This window comes from Anser anser (assembly GCF_964211835.1).
Source record: "Anser anser genome assembly, chromosome: 2".
NCBI lineage: Eukaryota > Metazoa > Chordata > Aves > Anseriformes > Anatidae > Anser > Anser anser.
The window spans coordinates 152,479,631-152,497,784 of NC_139721.1; the positions used below are offsets into that span (position 1 = coordinate 152,479,631).

General features: G+C 40.5%; 1 long non-coding RNA gene across 1 annotated transcript; it reads right to left on the minus strand.

Moving 5' to 3' along the window:
- Positions 1 to 1,540: 1,540 nt before the first annotated feature.
- On the minus strand, positions 1,541 to 12,447 carry LOC310894483. Its single transcript, XR_014579947.1, has 3 exons — positions 10,122 to 12,447; positions 9,317 to 9,486; positions 1,541 to 8,942 (listed from the first exon to the last, which is right to left on the minus strand). It is a non-coding gene; the product is annotated as an uncharacterized lncRNA (long non-coding RNA).
- Positions 12,448 to 18,154: the final 5,707 nt, after the last annotated feature.

Here is an 18,154-nt window from a genome sequence, read left to right on the forward strand (position 1 = left end):
CCCGTTAATCACGCATTATGCACAGAGCAACAGTTCCCATGCACGGGTTTGCTTGATGAAGGTTTCCATCAAAATGCAACAAGTTTGTGAATGTATTCTCAGCAGAGGCTTGTCTATGAACATTAGTATGCGGTTACTCCAAAACAAATCTATGAAATGCCTCATCTGCTAAGTACTTCAGTGAACTGAGTCAAGGCATAAATTGTCACAGTAAATAAATCCATTCAGATAAATCCAAATCTGCCTGCTCTGACAATTTTTAAACAAAGCCTGTATTTGTGCAGTGTCTTGCAGTCTGTGGTTTTGCTTGGCGTGAACCATTTGTAGAGTAGGCAATTAAATTGCTTCATGGAGTCTCAAAATCTGCCCAATGAGTTTCAAACAAAGCTTGGTTTTATGATCATTTCATATCTCAGCATTAATAAAATTACTGTGAGGTCAAACACCAAGGGAAAAAAAAAACAACAACATAATTTTTTCAAAATTATTTAATCAGCTGCCTGAGGAAAACAACAAGAATATATGGATTGTTAATCTCACATTCAGTAGCTCATACTTAAACTGATGCATCCTCAGCAATAAAAGTCCACGTGAAACATATCAGTCTGTAGGGACACCAGCGATAACCAATGATGATGATCTATGCAATGCCAGCTGAGTTGCTGCCGGGTTGCTACAAACCTCTTTAAGTTAATTTAATGGCCCAATATCCCTGGTTCAGTGTTTTCAGTGAATTAGTATTGAATTAGTTCAAGTTACAAGGAAGTGCCTCAGAAGCCAAGCAGCATAAGATAATTACCATCATGTGCTGACAGGATGGTCTTATTTTTTTCATAGGCCTTGACTAAGCAAATCACTTATTTGCCTGCTTCTCTGGCAAAACATTTATATTCAATTAAGAATCCCATACAGATGCAGCATGTGCCTGAGATACAGTATGACCGGTCATCACCTGTTTTTCATGAGATTTAAATAGACTTTGGATCAAGTCCCAGACTGCAGTGGTCTAGATCCATAGAACACTCCCTTAACCGATAAGAACCCGAGAAGGTTCTGAAACTTTATTTTATAAGCACTATGTTATTCAACAGAGTGAAGGGAGGGCATACAACACGTTAAATATTATTGGGTTACTTCCTGGTCCTGCAAAATATTATATTACTAAAAATGTTATTGTCTATTGATTCTCTTTACCACTTCTTTGGGCTCACAGCTTGATACTAAAAGCAATACTCAAAAACCATGTGAAATTTCTTTGGGTACAAATGTTCAGTGTACATGTCACTCAAGCTGTGATTTTTACAAGCAGACTAAGTCAGCTCATAGCTATAATACACACTCAAGTGCGTGCTAGTGCACAGTTTACATATGCAAATATCCACTTGCATAGTTTACATGACTCAAAGTTGAGGGCCTTTGAGAATGTCACCTTCAGGGAGCCTAAAATAAAAGAAAATTCAGTGAGCTGCAGAGTAGCATCTAGAACTTTTCACTAATAGCAGCTGTGCTCTCATGTTACTACTACAGTCAAATAACAAATGCAAGAGTTATTTCCTTTATTATTCTTCGTATAAGATATATTGCTCACACAATACCAAATATATGTGTGAAAGAAACAAAATCATTTCACACAACAGTCATTTAAGTGTCCTTTTATTTAATCTCGGTAAGAAATATAACCCACATGCTATTGCTGCTGAATTCAATTGATTTTGTTTATTTGTCTGTTCATTTTTCTGCTTTTATGTTTGAGGTTTTTGCCATAACAGAGAGAGGTGAGATGTGCCATTGAGTGTTCTGTGATAAAATAGCACTGACCTACATATATATCATAAGGATTGCTATACAAAGAATACCAGAAGCTCATTTCCTCCAAGTTTTGTTTAATGAGGTATTTGAAAATATTTGATATATTGTGGGTAAGGGTTTATATGTATGAGAAATTATTCTTTATTCAGTTCTGGTCATTTTTATCCACCCTCTGAGGCTGTTTGTCAGCTTATATTAACATATACACTAGTGGTTTTGTATATCTTAGTTTTATTATTTATTATAATTTTATATAATTTATAATTTTATATAATTTATAATTTTGGGGGAAAACAGACCTTTGACATTTGTTTCTGCAGAATGGACTTCAACCAAATAAGATGGGCAGTATAGTTTAATGCACTGTAGCTATACGTAATGTTAAATGCCTTTTGGTTAATGTGCTAACAAGCACTCCATGTAGCCTTAAAACAGGGACAGAGATAAGAATCTTGTATCCATAGCAGCAATTCACAGTAACCAGTCTCTATTTCTACATATTGTCTATTGTAAGGAAACTGCTTAAAATGTTCTGATCATCAGGGGGGAAAGAAACCTAATATCCCACTTGCTGCTTTTGTTAATAGGAAAGTGGAGTGATTAATTACTAAAGAAGGACAAAATGTAATATATTTTGTGGGAACAATGGTGCTATCAGTAAGAACAACACAAAGGGCACATACACAAGTAACAAATCCGTGCTAAATTGCATTTGGGATAAAATTCAACACTGAATTCCTAACAGTTTTCAAAACTGTGAACGTTTTTCAGTTTTCTATCTTCTGTGAAAGTGTCTTGAAGTAAAAAGAACATCTACTGACTCTGAAACCTAATTTCTTTAACATTTTAGTGATATTCATTCTCTCATTAAAGGAGTGGTTTTGCCCTGCAAGGTGACTGTGTTTGAATAATTTTATTGAGCTTGCCATCTTACTCAACTGTTCAGTCCTAGAAGCACATCTCAATATCATACCACCAATCATAGAACTGTAGAATCATTCAGGTTGGAAAAGACCTCTGAGATAATCTAGGCCGACCTTTAACCTAGTTCTGACAAAGTAGGTTAAAATCTAGTACTTTGTTTTTTGGTTTTGTCTTTTCAGTATTTCTTGCAGTTGGGTACAGTGTTCTGTGATTATCTCTACAATGGCAGACCAAGCACACAAAAACCACAGGCACCAAGAGAAGCAGAAGGTATACCAAGATAGTGACTGACAGCACAAGAACCTGTGTTGTTAATTTAGTTCTTAAGGTCATAATCATGAAGATAGGTCAATATTCCCTTTATTCTTTAACCTAAACTACAGAATGGGGTGTCAATCACCTTCTGAACAACTACTTTCAAAGAGCCATCTAGAGACAGGGAGAATCAGCTTTTCTTGTTCTGTACAAGGGAATTTTGTCATTTCCTTTTGCAAGGCATTAGCAAAATAATTAAAATTATTAATGAAATAATTTATTATTGACTGTTATTAATTATTTAATCCAGTCTCCAGTCCCAATTCCCACTGGTACTCATGTTTTTCATGCTAAAGACCACTGAGTAAAATACATAGGTGGGTGGTTGTCACCATACCCCAGAGAGACTACTCATCAACAAGAAACACTGGTTCAAGACCCCCCCCTTTCCATTTCAGTCTAATGGCTCAGCTCCACTTGGAAGGATGAAGGGTTGCCTCAATTTGTAGTCTGGCATTAACCTTTATGCAAGAGAATGATAGCATTTATGTATGTGACTGAATGTTTAAATAATTTTTTTAAATGAAAACAAGTCAGTGCTGTACAAAATAGTTGTAGTTGCCCAGGGACAGGAATGACAGGAATATTATGGCTGCAGGACTGTCTCCTTTTTGTTGTCCTAATGAAAACAGGAAGCTATGGGCCTATCTTTATTTTCATGTGATATTATAGATCTTCAAGAAATTCTGTGTTTATCAGTTCCTTGGACAATTCCATCCTACAATTTTGTTGGGTACTTCTACGCAGAGGACCAACATGTTCTTCAGAAATGACATCTGCAGTTGGATAGAATAGCCACTGGAACAAGTCACTGGATTTAGAGTAGGTACTAGCTTGACACATTTGCTTTCTTTCCTAGAAACCTTAGGCTTTGGAGTCTCCAAAGCATGGACAAAGGTCAGGGATACCTATTCGTTATACCAATCTGGTACATGCTTAAGGGATGTGTTTAAATCCTAGCAGCCTGGGAAATGGTCAAATTATCTATGTGAAAAGACAGAGTAGTGTCAGTAAGTTTACAATGGAACAGACATATCTCAGTTGCAATATTCTCTGGGAAAGCACTTCAAAGAGCTAATTCCTGGAAGAAGCATGAAGTCATAGGCGATAAATCCAGCTAATGTTTATAAAATATGTAGAGTTTTGAAACTACTGAACAAAATACACTCGCAGAAAATCATACAGAAAGAAGACCTTTTGTCCTTGGCCTTATAGGTTTTTGGCAGTCAAAATAAAACACAGGGTGAGAGACACTCCTACTGTAGCGAAGGCAGGAGGTGAACATTTCAGCAGTGTGGGAGTGGGCTGTCCAGAGTCATGGCTAGGATACAGAGCGAGGAGATGAATAGTTTGTTTATTCTGAAGCTCATAGAACTTTTCACTGGTCCTGAGTGGCTCATTATGTACCAGGTCCTTGCCGAAGATGAAGATATGATTCTTAATATCCTGAAAATGACAATTGAGTTTCATCACTACCAAGCAAGTCATGTCTGCTGGTGAATAAGTGTGGCTTCTCAGCAACTTTGGTGATCAAGCCCTTTGTCAAGGCAAGGAGTCTGGCACTGTGACCCTGGAGAGACATAAATATGTTATCAGATGCCAGAGGGTGACTGGAACCCCAGAGAAAATCTCATCCTTACGGATACATAGGTATCACTGATGACACGAAGACACTTCAAAGAAGAGAGCATCTGAGAAGATGTATACTAAATCACAAAAATAAATAAATAAATAAAAATCTGATGGAATGTTACTTGCAGCATATCCTCAATGACTTTGTTTCACTGGACTCCAGTCTGTGTGTACGGTGGGTTGTGCCACTCCAAACCCTGGCACCTTTTTCGCAAAGGTCAACGAAAAGCCAGCTCATGCTCTCCATGATTCAGGATGCTCCACATTTTGCAAGGAAGTTGTAGCCCACATGCTGGAGTGATGTGATAAAGTCTGTTATCCGCTGAGGCCATCCAAATATCTCTGCACCCAAGTAAAGTAACAATATTTCAAATATCATTTCCATGAACAGCTACAGAAGTACCAACCTTTAAGTTCCTGATGCAAAATGTTGTTCTACTTCTAGTTACATATGTGTATATACATATGTATTCATATGTATGTGTATGTATAGTATATATGTGTATTCAAAATATACATACATACGCTGCCTTGGAAAAACACTACATGCAACAGCTGGTTTCTTAATTTCTTTTTGTTTGGTAAAATATCTATTTAAAGCCTATTTAGCTGTAATTTATTCAAGATAAAAACAAGTTGCAGCATAGTCTCAATTATGGAAATATTCATAAAATAATGCAGCACCTTTAATAGCTGGAAAAGAATTGAAACTAATAATTAATTGTACTTGAGTGAAGGGCCACATAGGAGATTTTACCTTGGACTTTTACGTAGAAAAGAGGAAAAATAAACAAAGAAATCAAAGGAAAGGGAAACTTAGCATACAGCTCACAGTTCAAGAATGTTTTCTGCAGTAATCAGTGATAAATGTTTCTTCAGAGATATCTATCTCTGCAGGAGGGAAAAACATCTAATGAAATATATGCTGCTGTACAGAAAATTAACCAGTGAGATAATTCATCGAGAAGAGAACACGGTGTATATAAAAATGAGTCAGCATACAGATACATCAACACCGTGATGTTGGAATTAGAATAAATATACAGGAAGAGAAAGAGATTTTTTCGGTGATAGCCACACTGAACTTTAAACAAAACAAAACAAAATGAACAAACCGGGAAGATCAGGACTTTTGTTCTAGTTCTAGAGGGTACTACCTTGTCATATTTTAATCTTAATTTGCCCTACTTAATTTGACTGTTTTTGTAAATAAATCATAGAATCATGGCATCACAGAAGAGAACCCAGCCTGCTGTAAGAAACCTCAAGAAATCTACTGCCTTGCAACCTCTGTCCTCAAGGATTATCTGAATCTAAACCGTTACTTCAGCACTGTTGTGGCAGGAAGACTGAAGGACCTTTCCTGATAAACCTTGATAAAACATTTTTTTGAGGCATATTACCTCATCTCTATTAAAAATCTTCCATTATCAGAGGTTCACACAGTCATCTAGCAACATGCTTAGCAGCTAGAAAATTTTTATTTTTATTTGGTGGTGGTCAAGATCTTTCAGACTATCGGTCCCCTGATAAACTATTTTCTGCTATAATGGAGATAGGAGTTTACACTCAGACATGTCTATTTGCCATTAAATTACATTTAAAGACTCCAGTGTACAGTTCATTTGTTCTGCATTCTGAATTTTTATAGAAATACCATGCGGCAATTGCAGTAGAAGAAATGGAAAATACTTCTTAAATCGTACCATATTCTCATCTTATAATATTTCCAAGGACATCAGAGTTCTACTTGCTTTTTAACATCTTACTAAGAGAGGAAAAAAGAGAACAAGTGATATAATCTTAAATTCCTCTCTGCTTAATTACTTTCACTGACATTTACATGGCAATATTTTTCATATATTTCAGTTTCCTAAATAAAGGACTGTTCGAGAAAAATGGTTAAATAATCATTAGATCATTATTACCATCCAAAGAAAAAGCATTTAAAATGTCATTGAACTTCATATCCCATAAATAAAGCACTCAGAGATGGAGTACTGTTTTATGAGGGCCAAGCACTATTTTGCGTTAGTATGCTTTTCTCACAAAGACATGTAAAAGGATAGCCCTGCTGCAGTCAGAGAGATAGCCTCATCTTTTATAGGAATATGTTCTGTATCACTGCCATAACTTGACTACTCCCTAATTTAAACTAAGCTAGTGTCAGTGCCTTGTTAATGGCTGTTCTCTATTTGTTATACTTTATAGCTTGCTCTTGGATGTAGCAAACATAGCATATATCTCCCAGCGCAGTTGAAGTAATACAACACTTAACAGACAGTCTTCCAGAGCACACGATGCAAAGTATACAGCTCTGTAGCCGTGAGATGGGGACACATTCTGTCTTTTGCTTGCTTTACTGACTTTGGAGGATTTCTCTTCTGCGTTAGAGCTCAGCACCACCAGCCCATGCACTGGCTTCTCCTCTGCTCCAAAGATACTCCGTGCATTTGCTCTTTCATGCTCATGTGGAGATTGTTTGCAGCCATGTTGATTATGAAGTCAGCAGATTATACTCTTTTGTAAGGAGATGCTCCATTGTGTAACATTCACTGTCATTTCACAGAATCACAGAATCACAGAATCGTAATGTTAAACACTAATTTCTGTATTGCACTCTTCCTCTGCTTTTTCTGTCATGTACTTACTTAAAGAGATGGTACAGGAAAAAGAAAAAGCATTTAAAATGCTTTTGAGGAGATGTTAGTTTCCAACATTTTTCATTGTTGGTGGTAGAAAGCAGTGAGAAATTCAAGCTTATGTATTCTGCACACCAAAGAGCACTAAGGTGCTTCTGCATTACTGGCGAGAGCAGAGCAGATTTCCGTGCTCTGTCTCCAGCCACTGTCCCCTTGTGTTGCTGGCTGCTCCCCCTGATGCAGGGTCCAGCTGGGGTCACTTTGCTCCATACTCAGGTTCGGTCCTGGTGGTTTTGGCAAACTCAGCTGTGAGCTTTTCCTTCCAGCTCTGAGTGCACAAACCCAGGCCCAACCTGGCAAGGAGAACATGCAGAAGTGTCCTTCAGGATGCCCTGGGTCTCAGGTGCCCAGGGCCCTGGCTCTGAAACTGATTGTGTTTTTGCATGGTAATAGTGTGAATGGCAAATGAAGCTGAATTTTAAACCAGCTTTTCAACCATACTTTTAACCAATGTTGTAAGTATATGAGATAGAAAGAGGAGCATAGAGGTCTGATTAAATTTGAATGTGATGTCCACCAGATTTATTCAGTTTGGAACGAGACGGCATTTAAGAAAGCTTTTCCAGAATTATCCTCCTTTCCCTGAAAAGTTTTAAATTTTATTTGCCCTTCATCCACTGACACGATAATTACTTGGGAAGGGCTATCGAAAGTTGAGCACTGACTTTTTTAGAGTGCTCCTTCCTCGTGAACATTGCGGCATCCATCCTAACAGCACGCTCCGGTGTCATTAAGGACAACTGGCTGAGCAAGAAGTGACTGTTCTGCCTAGTAGCAAATCTTCCATTTCCTTTGTTATCCAGACAGCTTCTTTCCACTGTGGCCAAGGACTGTGTGTTCAGTGACTGTGTTCAGTCATGAGCACACAGTGCAGGCCTGCAGGAAGGGGAAGATGCATATTTTATGCTGCAAGCCAGCACAATGTCTCACACACTTTAAAACAAGCACTTCCTATTTCATAACTTCAGCCAATTCCACAGCTGGAGAGTGCTTCTGTCCCATTGCACGTAAGCCTCTTTCGCATATTTCAAAGTCTCAGTCCTACAGCAGAATTTCTGTACTTAAAGGAAAATGAAAATTTCCTTCATGCTATCAGCAATCTCAAACTAAATGTCTTTCTTGGCAGGAAGCTGTGGAGAGTAAGTGCTAGCCCAGAGAGGGAAGGATATATCTCTTGCTCCAGTTACATATTCTAATAATCAGAGAAAATTTGCCCTCATCTTGAACAGCAATTACTCTTTGGGAGGACACTGTGTTACTGTGTTCAATTTTCCTCGCTGCTTTGTTATACCAGGTGTCACATCAGCCCCCAGCTGCCCAGTGAAGCTAGGTGCAGACGTGAGCCCAGTCACCCTGTGGACTATTGGAAGACATTCAGATATTAAAATGGAGAGACGTTGCATTTCAGTCTGTCTTTGCAAGGCTGTGATACCTGAAAGATACTTAGGGTAGAAAATAAATCAGGATTAAATGGTCGCCAACGAGACTGGTCCTTTTTCCACAGCAGGAGCTGAATAATACCACCGGTCCAAACTAATGCCAGGGAAGCTTCTTGCTGGACTGGAACAGTAAGAAGACAAAGGAAAAAAACAGGATAACTATTTTATTAATCATCTTTTAAATTATAATAAATTAAGTGGTACTGGCAGTGGATGTATCTGTGACAGATTTGCTTTGGTCTGTACTCAGTGAGAGTAGTGATGGCAATAAATAATGGCATTTTAAAATAATTTTATTTTCAGTGCAAGTCATTCTGCTTTTCATTCCCTTTATACAGCTTAATTTATGTAATGGATTTGTTGCTGTAGAACAGCACTTTGTTCTGGACATTTCACTTAATGCCCTAGAAAAATGGGAAAATGTTTAGAGGAAAGAAATAAAATAACAAAATATATAACATTCCTCAACGTCTTAGAAAAAGCTGGAAAAATTACCTTTATTCATTGTAGAGTAATAGTCTTCATATACATGCAGGGGTTGTTACAGAGTAAGATAATTCATGGTTTCCCATTTCCAACAATGTAAAACCAGATGGAATCAACTTCATTTGCAGTCAGAGAAGATTGGGTTAAGAAAGCATGTGTGCTGCAGGAACTGATAAAGCCTAGAGTAGATCACCAAGGGAGATGAAAGAATCTCCAACACATGAATATACATTAAGATATATGTCTTGGATTATATGTTATGTGTATCTTTTAGATATACATCTGCTAAAGATGTGCTGTTCTTACAGAAGCAGAGTGGGGTAATGGAAGAGCAGGCCTTTCCCATTCCTGCTTTCCATAATTTATTTGAATTTATAACAGGGTATCTCAGAAGAGAGTCCAGCCCACTCAGCAGGTAACATGATAAGTAAATCATAAAACCTCTAGGGGAGATCACTAGCTTTCACTCTCTAGCCGTACCAGTGTCTAGACAGATGTTGAGAAATCTGCTTGCTGTTCTTCACGCAAGTTTATGTAGACACGAAAAGGCTGCCTATTCTGTACCTCCCTGTAACTAACATTTAGTCTAATCAGAACCCACTCCCTCCGTTCCTATGAAATTAGTGCTGATGGAAGGTTGAGAGGGGCAGGTTGCTCTTCCTAAGCTGATGGGACTTACGCATCCTTTGGTTTCCCAGCTGAAGACGCCAGCTTGGACAGCACTGGTCATGTCATGGAGTAGAAATGCACCTCCAGGGTAATGACTCTTTAGATTGTGAGAGGTTATCTCACAAATTTCAAATTGAAATCTTACCTTTATTGGCCTTGATGGGAAATTTTCCACTGTCTTCAGCAGAAACAAGGTTTTTCTCTCACATCTGGGTTGGATACCTTTCAGAATGGAGGATGTTTAGCTGTGAACTGTCTGCAGTAACTCCAACACTTTCAGCTGTGGGAACACAACCTGGCTTTAAACTAATTGGAAAATCTGAAACTTTGGAGTCTGTAAAAGCTTATCTGACCAGACACGGCAGTTATGAAGTACCCTCATTGCTTAAGAAAAACAATACTGGGCCCTTACACCACACCACCAGGTTCCTGTTCTGAACATAAACAAGTTACCAACTTTTGGAGGCAGTGAATGCATTTGGAATAACTCCAGGAAGTTAGCAAGAGCTAAAAAGCCCTGGAGATCTGCCTTAGCTCCATTATTAGCCTGTCATGTGCTCATGAAAATTATGCAGTAGCTCCATGCAGGTTTATGTACTTCTCACATCCCCTCCCCTTTTTAGCACCTGCAGCTCTGCACTGTTGGATCACTACTGCCAAAACACTCAACCTGAGGCTTATCCACCCCTATATCCAGCAAAGATGCATCTGCTGAAATAGTAATGCAAGGTACCACACTTACATCACCACACAACTGTCTGCCTTATATATGTGAACCGATGGTTCATGCATAAGGCAGTTTCCCTCAGATATGATGTTTGATCAACCCTCAATGCAAAACATGCTGCCTGGCACTAAGTATGCCATTATCCTTTAATTCTTTACCAGGCTGCCTTTTCAGATTTCACATGGCATTTCCCTTTCTTACCAATTCTGAATGTCCCAGAGCTTGGAAACAGGTGTGATTTCCAAAATTTGCAGCTTAACCAAACTGCCTTTCAGCCATGTCTTCTACACTATTTGAGCTCTTGACTTCTGCTTTAACAGGTATGCCTACATACAGTGATACAAACCTTAATCATTCTCCTTTTCCACTACTTACCCTCATGTATTAAGATCTTCATAGCCTTTAGATTTTAAAGAGAGATGTTCAAGAGGTTAGTTTATCTCCACTTCAATTGCTACAGACAATTTAACAAGAGTTATATAGTTGGAGTCCCCATATGCTTTTTCTAAATTACTGTTTTAAAAATTTGAGGCACAGACATTGTTTATGAGGTATGAGATGCTATTTTTGTAATTAAATATTATAAGTCTTCAGAGGTCAGCTTGGCAAGATAGTGCCTAGATGATGGAAATCGCTAAAAGTAATGCATGAAATCAAGTGAAGCAAATTAAGGTGAAATTGTAAACATCACTTTGACAGACAAAAACAACTATCAAGGGCTCTAGTAGATATTCCAATGCTGGAACAACATAGCAGGAGCAGAAATTGAGCAAATTTAATAGGAAGTATGTCTGCTGATGCCAGTTAGCAACAATAAATGTAAGAAACCTTGATAAAAGTATTTTGAAAATAGCCAGACACAATAGAATACTACAGAATGGATTTTTAATTTAAAAAACGATTACTGCACTTTTGAATTGTAAAGGAAAAAATAAAAATAAAAATAAAATAAAAATGTCCTAAAGAAATATCTTGATATCTTTCAGGACATATACAAAGTATGAGGTCACCTGGTTCTTAATCAAAAGCTGAGAAGACCTGAAAAAAAATGCAAACCTACACAGCAAAATTTAAGCTAGCCTCCCTCTCTCTTTGCTGTAAAAAGAAAAAAATAGAATTGGCAAAAGGAAAATTTATTGCAACTGTACACCCCAAGGTTTCACATTTCTCTGCTCGACCTTGCTGTATTTTCCTCTGGGATGTCCTGTAATCATCAGAAACTGGGCTACAACCACTTCGTGCTGCTCCATCTCCAAAGAGCTGCTGAGCCAGCACTTGCTTTTTGCTTACGTTAATTGCAAAATAAAATGAGTTAGCTGAAACCACCTGACTTGTCTCAGCACATTTGGGACAGTCCAAGAGTATGTAAACAACCAGTTAAAGAAGCTGAAACTTGCTTTGCTGCTTGCAGTCGAGGATGTAATGTGAACAGTTCCTCTGATGCAAGGACGCCCACATGCTCAGTATTTATGACTAGTTGTACTTGTTTGAAAAGAGTCAAATGCTTAGGTTATTTTTCATCCGTAAGCTGCTTTGTTTTTAAATTGTATTTTTAACCCTGAGTACTGCCCATCTGTGAGAGCGGAGCAGTATTGTTTCTTCTGGGAACAGTCCACACAAACTGCCACCACAACTCCCAGCAGTAGTACAATGAGAGGAAGCTTATCAGAAGACTTTAGCTTGGTCAAAATTATACAGCTTTGCTGTCCCTGGTCTGTTCTGTCATGCTGAAAGAGACAGCTTTGCATTAAGGCTGTGGTCTCCTTACCATCCATGTCTTCTGGCTCATGCTCAGGCTCCTCTCTGGCACAGGCCGGAGAGCTCAAGGCGGGGAAACGCAGCTGGAACTGGAGGCTGGAGCTGTCAGCAATTCCTGCTCTACCTGTCGGATGGATATGATCAGTGACCAATGTACAAAAGCAGCTATACTCTCTTGAGGGGAGAGAACAACCAAAGCCATCTAGCAGAGATCCTGGAGAGCAGCTCTTGAGCAGTGGAGAACAAGCAACCATTCGGCCATGCCCTGCAGCACAGATTTGTTTTCAAGCGTATGCTTAAATCCACCCTAAGTCAACTAAGTTTACGCTTACCAAGGGTTTGCTGAATTTTTATCTGGATTCATGCCAAGAGAGACAGCTTGCCTCTGAGGGCTCAGAAGGAGTTGGAGAAAAATGTTTTCTGCCTTCCTTCTACCCAAGCGAAGGTTTATGCAGACTGATGCACTCTACTTTAAAAAAGTGACTGAAGTGCAGCGTGGAGCAGGCCTAGCCAAGCACTGATTGTGACACCCCAGTACTAATGTGCAGACATTCAGGATTTAGTAATTTTTCAAATTGTAATGATAATCAGTTGTTACCAACAACAACGACAACAAAAATACCTGAAATGGTATTTGTGTTCAATTTGGCATTTGCACAGTGGACATCATTGTACATATATATATTTATATTTGTGCATGTGTATGTGTATCTATTGTGTGCAAACCATACACAGAACCGACAGCCAAAGCAAATGAGGCTTAAATTCACTCCCTGACTCTACAATGATTTCATCCTCAATAGTTTGTGTTGAGCTCCTTCAGTTTTTCTTCCTCCCGTAGTATTGCTAGTCTCCAAAGACAGCTGATGGGATGATGATCTTTGCTTGCATATTTTGGCTATTTCTGTTCTTCCATAGGAGCACACAGCATCATGTGCCAGTTACCTGGTCCCTGAGAGTCTGTATGATGGAGGAAGAAGATGGGCAGGTTGTGCAGACACCAGTGAGAAGCAGAAGCACCATACTGTGTTTGTAATAGAAAGTGTCAAAAGACATTTAAAAGGATGCTTCATTTCAGCTTGTACTGCAGGGTGGTTAAAGAGACAGAGCTGAAAGGAGTGGGCTGGTCTATGCCTTATTTTCTGCAGAGGGAAGAATTTCAGCTCTCGGCAGCATATCATGCATCATCAGGGCTGTGTGATAGGTAGGTGCAGCAAAACCGTGGCCAGGAGGGATGATGATGACATGAGCAAAATCATTTCATTTATGACTTCAGGCTGTCAGCAAGTACCATCCCCAGAGAGATGAGCAAATGGCACGTTCACCGGCAGCAAATCATATACATGCCAGCTGAACTTACAAAGCACTCACTCCATTTAACCTCATTTTCCCAAATGAAAAAACATTTCTGAGTTTTGATGGGCCTGAATTCTGACCCGCACACGAGTAACCCAGATGACCAGGATTTGTATGTGAGAAGTGAGGCTAGCTGAAATTTAGCAACCGCTCTGTAAAAGTGACTTCATTTTCCTTGATCAGCTCCGGAAATGTTCCCCCATCAGCAATCACCAAGTGCAGGCCCTGTCTCCATGGGACACCACTCTCTGCCCCTTACACATAAGTTTTAGAGAAAGGAATAAATCATGATCTCACTGATGTAGATGAAAATCTTTGGAATTGACTTCAAATTGTACTTTTGGATTTCAGAAGTCTTTCTAGTGTGACTTATACAGTCACTCTGTTTGCTGCATTTGCAGAAAAACTAAAAAAGGACTCCCTTTCATCCAGCTCTCAGAAATCTTGTACCCAAATTGGTCTGAATTTGGGATAACTCATATTTCCTAGGAGCTTTGTGGAGTAGAGGGTACATTAACCTCTGTGCAGCAGCCATATGCTAGTCCCAGCCTTTAGTTTCTCTCCATGTTGATGTTCACTGAGACAGTTATAACCTCCATTTTCCAGCCTGTCCAAAGCTGTTAAGTAGCATTCTGGCAACTTAGGGCCACATCTTCATTATTCTTGGTGTTATCCTGACCTTTTGGTTTCCATGAAGATATTGAAAAATGAAATAAATGTAATTTTTTATTAAAATATTGTCCATATTTATTAGAGCTTCACAAATGCAACCTGGCCTCTGGATTGGGGACTGTGATTTTACCCATCCTAAGATGAGAGAGCTTTCCATAGTGGAGAGACGTGAGGGGACAGTTCATCCTCTCTTAAAAGAGGTGTTGAAGATACCTCCTTCTTCCTTGCTCCATTTAATAGGATCAGGATTTGTCTTCTGCAAAGATCATTTTTGCAGTGCTTTGTTCCACCTGGGAGAGGAATGGCTCCAAGTGGCAGGGTTCCACCTATGAGCAAGTGAGAGAAACCAAGGGAATTGTGTTATGCTACTCTAATATTACCAAAAAAATAGGCTTTTTTGCTGACAGATGAAGTTAGAAGCCAGCTGTCTAGTCCTGTGTGTCTTCCCTGAAGCAGTGTTTTTAAAAGGGAGAGATTTATAGAACTAATAACGCAAAGCAAGGCTTTAAATTTTATTGTGTAGATATGAATTTACTTCACTCTTCTGCAAAACTTTGGAAAGCTGTGAGCTGATTTTAGCCTTGCTAAAAAGGGGAAAAAAGAGAATGGTCTTTTCCTACATGCAGAGAGATGAGCTGCAGCCTCAGCACACCTCCCCTCAGGGGCCAGGGACCTTGGACCCCTCTCCCAAAATGATCCCTTCCCCTGCCAAATCCAACAGAGACACCAGATGCTTTGCAAGGATCATAAGCTAAAAAGGACTGTTTCAGTCAATGCAAGTGTAACTGCTACTGCTTTTCACCCTCCGGACCCATCTGGAAATGTGTGCATAGCTGTAAATAATGCCGTTGTTACTGGAAAGAGCCGGTGCTGGAGGCAGTCACCATCACTCAAGCACGACTTGCAGTAGCCTGGCAGCAGTCCAGCATCCTCATCTGGGACTCACACCTCACACAGACTGGGAGCCAGGCATACCTCCAGCTTACGCCCGGCACTGTTTGCCTGAACACATTTATTTTTAGAAAAAGCCATAAAGAGACTGGCTTGTTATTAAAAGAATAAGATAAAAAAAAATTAGAAGAGCTAGAGCATTTCAATCTGTATATTTTCCAAACAACTAAAATTCTCCTCTCAGGTCCTGACCCCTTCCTATTCTATATTGGATGGCAGGCAAGCGATGCTTAGTTTGTTCTATTTACTTAGCTGGAGGAGCAGTGCATTATAAGGAGATCAGTAATTTTTACCTTATCAGAATATCAGCAACATATATTTTAGAATATTATTATTTATTGAAGAATATTACCACTTATGCATGCATTTTTCCTGTATTTTTCATAATTCCTCCTCGCCAGGTCTAGTTAATATAGTTAATAATGATTTCCACCTCCTCCTCAGGAAGGGCACTACCCTGGAAAGCCTCACATCCTTTCCAGCAGCGAAGACACACAGGCAGAGCTAGCGCTGTCCAACATCCAAGGATGCCTCACAGGACAGTGTAGCACCAGAGGGTACCTTCCATGTGGATTGAATGAGAAAAGGTCTGTAAGATCTGCAGTACTGATAGCCATTGGATTCGGGCTCTGCATTACATTTTTACAGCTATCTCAATGCTTTTGATCTTTTATCAACATTTTAACAAATGGGAATAATACAAACAGAGCCAAATTCACAGGAGCTGGGACTTGGATATCTGCATTCTTTCACAGAAATCATTATATAGAAACTCCTTCATAGAAATCATTAAATCATAGAATCGTTAAATTTGGAAAAGATCAAATCAAGATCATCTGGTCCAACCATCCCCCTACCACCAGTGTCACCACTAAGCCATGTCCCTGAGCACCATGCCCAACCTTTCCTTGAACACCCCCAGAGACGGTGACTCCACCACTTCCCTGGGCAACCCGTCCCAATGCCTGACTGCTCTTTCAGAGAAGAAATGTCTCCTCATTTCCAACCTGAACCTCCCCTGGCGCAACTTGAGGCCATTCCCTCTAGTCCTATCACTAGTTACCTGCGAGAAGAGGCTGACGCCCAGCTCCCCACACCTTCCTTTCAGACAGTTGTAGAGTGCCTCCTCTTCTCCAGACTAAACAACCCCAGTTCCCTCAGCCGCCAGGATTATTCCTTAATCCCATTAAGTGCCTAGGTCTGATATCTGTGTCATCTCCGTAATGTACGCATCTCCTGAGGCTGTGGGGCTGAGTGGACAACATCTAGTCTCTCACATGAGGTGCTTACTGCATCTGTTTGAGCTGAAAGGAGCATGGCAGGAGCGTTCCTGTGGCCCATCAGCAGTCTTCGAGGGTAGGAAGGCTCTGCAGGAGGATCTGGATAGGCTGGGCTGATGGGCTGAGGCCAACTGTATGAGGTTCAACAAGGCCAAGTGCCGGGTCCTGCACCTGGGGCACAACAACCCCAAGCAGCGCTACAGGCTGGGAGATGAGTGGTTAGAAAGCTGCCTGGCAGAGAAGGACCTGGGAGTATTGGTTGATAGTCGGCTGAATATGAGCCAGCAGTGTGCTCAGGTGGCCAAGAAGGCCAACAGCATCCTGGCTTGCATAAGAAACAGTGTGGCCCGCAGGGCTAAGGAAGTGATTGTCCCCCTGTACTTGGCTCTGGTGAGGCCGCACCTCGAGTACTGTGTTCAGTTTTGGGCCCCTATCTACAAGAAGGACATCGATGTGCTCGAGCGAGTCCAGAGAAGGGCAACAAAGCTGGTGAGGGGTCTGGAGAACAAGTCTTACAAGGAGAGGCTGAGGGAGCTGGGATTGTTCAGCCTGGAGAAGAGAAGGCTCAGGGGCGACCTTATCGCACTCCACAGGTACCTTAAAGGAGGCTGTAGCGAGGTGGGGGTTGGTCTATTCTCCCACGTGCCTGGTGACAGGACGAGGGGGAATGGGCTAAAGTTACGCCAGGGGAGGTTTAGGTTGGATGTTAGGAAGAACTTCTTTACTGAAAGGGTTGTTAGGCGTTGGAATAGGCTGCCCAGGGAAGTGGTTGAGTCACCATCCCTGGAGGGCTTTAAAAGATGTTTAGATGTTGAGCTTAGTGATATGGTTTAGTGGAGGACTTGTTAGTGTTAGATCAGAGGTTGGACTCGGTGATCTTGGAGGTCTCTTCCAACCTAGATGATTCTGTGATTCTGTGATTCATGCAATGCCGCTAGGTCCTGTAAAGTCAGGCCTATAAAGTCAGGTCCTGCAGCCTGCAGGAAAAGCAGGCAGGCCCGGGGGGCCTGAAAGAGACCTTTGTGTGATATCAAACCCCAGGAGGGATGTAGGTGAGGCTCAAACTCCAAATATTTTGTCTCCTGACCAAAGGACTAGTGCTATCTCTGGATCCTAATTTGTTGGTAAGTTCATCAGCATCACAGCTAAAACTCGTAGGGATGAAACATCCCATGTGCTTCACACAGCGAGAAAGCTCCCGATTTCCACTCCAGCCTGCCTGCCTTCCCTGCCAGCCCACTACACGAGGATCACACCTCATCACTGGTCCTTCTCTTGTCACCACTTATGTCCAGGTAAACAAGTGTCACTTTGATGAACAGCACAATTCTTATCGCCGTTACTTTTCTAACTACTGCCAACTACCCAGCGAACGTAGCAGGCAGACTGTTACAGCGCTGTCATTTATGACACTATTATTCTTCTCTGAAGATT